This window comes from Falco biarmicus, chromosome 8 (genome assembly GCF_023638135.1).
Source record: "Falco biarmicus isolate bFalBia1 chromosome 8, bFalBia1.pri, whole genome shotgun sequence".
NCBI classification, from domain to species: Eukaryota; Metazoa; Chordata; class Aves; order Falconiformes; family Falconidae; genus Falco; species Falco biarmicus.
The window spans coordinates 46609252-46616040 of record NC_079295.1 but is presented as its reverse complement, the minus strand read 5'-3'; positions in this window follow the sequence as shown (position 1 = coordinate 46616040).

Sequence of the window (6789 nt, the reverse complement as noted above, 5' to 3'; positions counted from 1 at the left end):
TTGCCGAGCGACGGCGGTCTGGACCATAGAGAGGACGGAGCGGCTGAAGGGGTCGGCTGGTCCCGGCGGGCCTCCCGCGGGACGGCGGCGGCGGCCCCCGCACCGGGCTGCGGGGAGAACGGAGCTCGTCCGGGCAAAGCGCCGAGGAGCGGTTTCAAGCGACCCGAGCCCAGCAGGCGGGCAGGGCTAGAGCGCCGCCATACCACAGAGAGGAGCTAGAGCGGCGGGCGGCCCGCCCTCCGGCGGAGCGCGGGAACGGCGCGGCGGGCGCCGGACCTGGGCCGCGCCGTGGGGCTGGGGCAGGCCCAGGCCTGGAGGGGCCCGTGTAGGCCCCGGGGTCCCCTTGTGGGTCGGGGTCCCGTGTAGTGCCAGGGCTGTTCCGTGACGGCCCGCGGAGTCACTTGTAGGTCTGGGTGGCCGGGGGAGGATCCCTGAGGATCCCCTGTAGCTCGGGGAGATGAATCTCCCTCAGAGAGCACGGGGGGGCCGGCCGGGTGTGCTGCAGGGCCGCGGTTTGTGTGAGGGGTCGATGAGTCCCGGGGGTGAGGACTTGGCCTGTAGGGCCCAAGTTAGTAGTGGGGAGCAAGCCTGAGATTGCCTAATAAACCCAATAAAGGGTGCCTTGGCCTGCGCCAGCGTGCCTGCAGGGTAGATGGGCCTTTGGGCGTGCTGCAGTCGAACTGGGGAGAAACTGCGCACTGCAAAATACTTTTCTTAGAACAAGAAAGTAATTTCAGGTGTGATCAGGAACTCAGTTAATCTGCCTGTAATCAGTGATGTGATTAATTATATCTGGGAAATATGTATAAATGCAAAATATTTGTGAATGGAAATGTGTTAAAAAAATGCATTAAGATGTGGTTGCGGTTTGGGCCGTGTATGAACCTGCATTCACCTTTTGTCGGCAGTCAGCCTGATCTGTGACTGACGGTGCTCACAGAGGCCTGCCTTGGCTTCCATCTGCTGTGTGTCTGTGTGTTTATTTCAACGGTGTTGCAACAGGAGATGGCAGAGTTCCCAACCGAGAGTGTGGCAAGCCAGTGTGAGAGAAAAATACGCTTTATGTTCTCCTTACATTAGTGGTTTCCCTCAGAAGTATGAATATTGCCACCCCTGCATTCGTTCCAGCTCAACAGTGTACTGCCTTGTTTATTTCTTTGTTCCATAGGCACAGAAATTCTTGGTCAATCTGGCAGTTTGTTTCTCTTTCCAGAATATAGTGTTCTCCTTACTGGTAATTCCAGTTATGAACTTGTAGTTCTTGTTCAGTATATCTGTGTTTTATGCTTGGCTGGCTGCAAGTTTAGTTTCAAGTGTGGCTTTCTAGGAGATATGTAATCGCTCCCTTTCATCAGCCTAAACGCTAGCTTTAAACTACGAAATTTCTTTTGGTTTTCCTTAGCTGCTTTTTTTTTTTTTTTTTTTTTTTTTTTTTTATTGTCTCATGGGACACAAATCCTTTATCCTTTTCACCCCAGATTTGGCTTAATACCTTAATTACAAAGTCATTTAGTTGTCTGTTTTAGTAAATGTGTCTGTAATTGTCTCACGTTAGTAGACTGGTATTTGCTAAGCTACTACAGTTTGTTTGGGGATGAAAATTACATGCAAAATAGAAATACCAGCATCTTCACTGTATAATCTTACCTTAATTTTCTCACTCATGAAGTTGGTATCAGTAATTAATGCTCCAAAAACTTAAACTGCATTTGTTGGTTTTGGTTCATCCAAGATCTTCTCAGCTAATGACTGTACTTTTAATGCTGTTAGTCCTATTTTGCTTTCAAGTCCCCAGCCATTTGGTGTGTGATACTGTCTTTTTTGCAACTGGCAAGTCTATTGCAGAGCTAATCTGTTTTGATTCATATCGTGGGGATGCCACAGGAGTTGAACAGTGTCCATTGCGAGTTGCTGTGCTTTTGTGTCTTTTACTCTGGAGAAGGAAAATAGCTGAATGAAGATGAGATGAGGGGGGGATTCTGAGTGATGAGGAAGGGGACTGATTAGAGCAAGACAAAGCTGAGATAGCAAAGAGCAGAGACGTAGGCTGTCGTGGAGTAACATGGCTGAAGGAGTAAATGTTGTAGAGAGAAATGACTCAGGCTGTGCAGGCAGGACAGAGCGTTCTGTGTGAGGGCTACTGCTTGTGTCTTTCCAGCTCAGCTAGTTTGCATTCCTTGCAGCCAGAGGGTGGAGAGGATATTGAGAAGAAAGAGGTGATAAGCCATGAGGAAATGCTGCCGGTGTGGAGTGTCTTGCTATGTCTTTTCTGACTGTTGATGGTGGGATTCTGTTCTATGCATCCAAGGGTGCTCGGGGAAGTGGCCAATGTTATTGCAAGGCCACTTTGAAAGGCCACAGTAATCAGGAGAGAGTTCTGGTGACTGAAAAAGGGCAAACATCATATGCTTGTTCAAGAAGGATAAGAAGAAGGACTGGGCAACTCTGACACACTCTATTTAGCCTGGGTCTCTGGAAGATGATGGTACACCTTCTTCTGGAAACTTGAAGCATGTGAAGGACAGGAAGGTGATTGGGAACAGCCAGCATGGATTTGAGAAGGGCAATCATGCTGAACCAACCAGATTGCTTTCTGTGATGAGACTGGCTCAGGGAACAAGGAGAGAGAAGTGGGTGGTGTTTGCCTTGACTTTAGCAAGGCCTTTGACATGGTCTCTCATAGTATCATCTTACCAAACTGGTGAGGTGATTGGGTAAATGGACTATAAATTGGGTGGAAAATTGCTTGGATTGTTGGGCTCAGATGATGGTGATCAGTGGGCTAGCACACAGCGTGTACAAGAAGGGGCTGAGAAAACTGTGTTTGTTATCACACAACAATTTTAGAAAGATAAATACTTTGCTCCTCAGGGAAATAAATGCTGTGCTCCTTAAGAAAAATATATTTATTTTGGTGAAAAGAGCAAACCAGACTGGTTGTAGAAAGCAAGTTAAAAACAAATATTGAAGTTCCAGGAGGTTATATACATTCTGAAGTCTTTCCAAAACCTTACAATTTGAAAGCACTCTTTTTTTCACTGGTTTAACCACTCATTAATTCCAGCCCCCCTTGAAGTCCAGACAAAATCAACATATCTCCAAGTTCTTGATTATTTCTCTGAGACACATTTGCCACTGGAACTTAATTCCTTGGGTGCTGGAGCTGTTTCTTCTTGTCTCATAGTGGTATTCTAGAAACATGTTTTCACCTGCATTTTTCTTTTTCAGTCTTGAGCAAAGTAACTTTAGTGGAACATGTAAGCTTTCATACACAGTAGGTTTTTCTAAAGCCAGAAATTTATGGCTAAGAAAACCCACCACAGGACTTTGACCAAGTGTGCTTGAAACATTGTAATTACAGATGATCTAGTTTCACAGCTCACAGACAAAGAAAATGTGTTTGTTTTACTTTATTAGATTTCTTATAATGTGTTCATACAAAACCAAATGTGCATGTACACAGTCTGTCAATACTGCCAACTGCAATTTATTAAGTTTTATACATTTTTTCTCTGGGTCACTGTATTGTTAAACAGACATAGAATGCAAGATCAATGCTAAAGATGGGAAGGCTAAATTTCAGAGCAAAAAAATCTCATTTTTCCCTTAAAAGTTTACAAGGGGCATTTTTGAGGAAGTCTTAATTAGTCATAGGCTGAAAACCTCTCTTAATACAGTTGTATTTTTCTAACAGAATAAGAAAAAAGAAGGTATTTGGGCATAAGCTGCAGCTCATGCTGCCACTTTACTCTTCCCGGACTGCTGCAAAGCCCCTCAGTCAGTCATTGTAATCCAGAGCCGGAACTTGGAGCAGGTTTTGAGGATATATCTTGTTGCTTTGTGATGAACTCTGAGGCCCTGGGAAAAATCTCTTGGTGTTGACAGCCCCTGACAGTAAATGTCACATGAATTCGGAGGGAACTCAGAGCCTTCTGGTGACTGCTATGAGAAGAGACATGGTGACAGAAAACCTGATTGATGAGCCATGCCACAAGTAGAGGGAGCGCTGTGTGGTGATTGCCTATAATTGAACGGTCCACGGAAGTTATTTCTGGGTTTCCTATGAATGGTGACATACACTCCAGAAGGGTTTTCACAGGGGAGGCCTGCAGATTTTAATCCTGGTACTCGGCAACTCCCTGTTAATGCAGCATTAACAGACTTTAAAATTTAACGGGCTGTTTTAGCTTCAGTGAAACAAACGACAACAGGAGATGGTCAGTCATGCAATTACCTTTAGAAGCATTCCTTTGTCAGCTTTTGCGGCCTCTTTTTAGTGCTTTCTCTTTGCAGCTCGGCTCTGTGATCTGACAACCCGGAGATGTTGATTATAAAGGTTCTTCCCGATTCTGACAGTGCGTTCCTCTGACATGGGCTTGTCGCAGCCATGTTGAGCACAGCGGTGATGCTCCTGGCATTAAACAGGAATGTGAGACGTTGTAGCCCACTCACCCAGTAAAGCATCTGCTTGCACTGACCAATTAAATTGGCTTCTCTCTCATTAAAACCCTTGTGCAGACTCTGGTATGTCACAGATCTTTAAAATCTCCATTATGAATTCCACTTTCTTCTGGGTATTTTTAGCTTCTACTTGAAGAAATGATTATTGTCTCTTGCACTTAAACATATCAATTTTGTCTTCACAGACATCTCCTCTGGGCCATACTCAAAGACCCGAGCTGACTTGAACTGCTGAATCCCTAGGGAAGATTTCAACAGAGCTGTAAGCACTTGGACATTAGAACCGTGCAAGAAGGAAGAGGGAGAGAAATCCAAGCCCTCCCCCTTTCCCTTTGGTAAGTCAGGAGCACATCCCTTACAGATTTAGTTGGTTGTGCCAATTTAATGTGATTTCTTCTGAGGGCCAGGAACCACTCAAGGAAGGCTGACAGGTTTTATCAACAGAATGGAAACTGAAGTGATAGGGTGAGAGTTATTGACCTGATAACTAACAAACAGAAAACTTCAGTGTCCCTCAAGCTAAATATTGCACTCAGCAGGTAAGTAAAAGATGGCAACAGCTGTGGTCTTGTCACTGAGTGAGCGTGTGTTTTAGTGCAGAGGAGCAGGAGGTGAACTGTGAAAACAAACACATTCAGTTTGCTACAGACTATTTCCCTCTATTACTTTTAATGAGAACTAAACTCCAAAATGTACAATGGGACAATAATATTTTAGATAGAAGGAACTCTTTGTACGGGTCCTAAATTCTAGACACCCGGTTGCAATTAAAATGATTGCTTGCATATTATTAATAACTCATTAGTAGTTCAAGGCTGATATCAGGTATGGGACCAATTGGTACTAGCCACTGCACAACTGAATGAAAAGTAGAGCTGTCCTTGAAGGAGCTGAGTTAACAACCTGAACCCACAATGCTCAAAGGAGTTTGAAAAATGAGAGAAATGTAAAAATGTGAGAGGAGCTGTGTTAAAATGCATCACCATAGAGGCTGGCAAGCAACATGGCTAGATCGCCATAGTCAGATATTAGTAAATGCTGCCTAAGTGGTTTTTAATTTATTTTAAATCTGAAATTGTAGGGGGTGGGGGCAGATGGGCTGGGAAGTGGAGACCTCTAATGATTGATGATTTAGAAGTAATGGCACAAAAAATACTGCAAGTACAGCCGTTGTTGTTCCTCCTTTTTCCTCTTATATTTTTTTCCTGAAGATATGCTGGGATTCTGTATGAAACCCAGCTGTCACAATTCTCACACATCCCTTGACGTTCTTGTCTGACAGAATATGAAGGCTTCAGCAGCTGAACAAAAAGGCGTGCGACAGAGCTCTTGTATGATGTCCACCTCCCCTTTCTGGCATCTGGCCTGAACAGTACAATTGGGAAAGTCAAATGGCAAGTGATCACTTCCTATTCAACTTCTGCATGCTAACTTTGTTTCTCACATGGAAGCAGTTTTGTACTTACCATGTTTGTCATTCTGCCATGTATCTTTTCTTTTTCCTGTTACAGTTTCTTTTTTTTTTTTTTTTTTTTTTTTCAGGTGAGTGTACTTGGTATTGCAGAAGCAGATGCTCCATGAATTTATACAGTGGTGATGTCATACTTTTCTTTCCTAAGAATTCTGAAATTTTGATTTTCTTTTTTTGACTACTCTTGAGCAATGAGGTGATATGTTCATAGAACTAGCTATTATAACATCAAGATGTGTTTCCTAAATTGTGTAAACTAGTTCAGAGCCTATCACTCTGTGTGTGAAGTTAGCATTGCTTTTCGTGGATATCCAGATCATAGTTGTCAGGGCTGAAATTTATCTTCTGCTTTATCATAAGGCTTTCTCAGTGCCATGAGATCTTTAAGTTTTTGAAGTAAATATTATCCTAATTAATCTAGTTTTTACCAGAAACCTTCACTGTTCCACTTCCAGATAATTTCTGAACACATTGAACACCATGGACTTTAATCCCCGTGGGACTCCACTGATGATCATCTTCTACTGTGAAAACTCATCCTTTAGTCTAATCTTCTTTTTCCAATATTAAACTATTATGTAACTCTGTGAGGTCCCTACCTCTAGTCACTGTCTGTTTAGTTCATTTAAGAGCCTTTGATGGGACCTTCAACGTCTGAAGTTTCTGGAAGCTTGGGGTGAGTTGGAAGTACAGGAAAAATTTCTCAGCTAGATCTCTGTTATTTACATGCTTTTGACTCCTTCAAAGAATTCCAGCAGATTTAGGAGGCTCAGATTTCTTTCACATAAGTCATGTTTACTTTTTTTTAATGTGTTATTTTTATTCATGCATTCACTAATTCTGTTCTTTACTAGAGC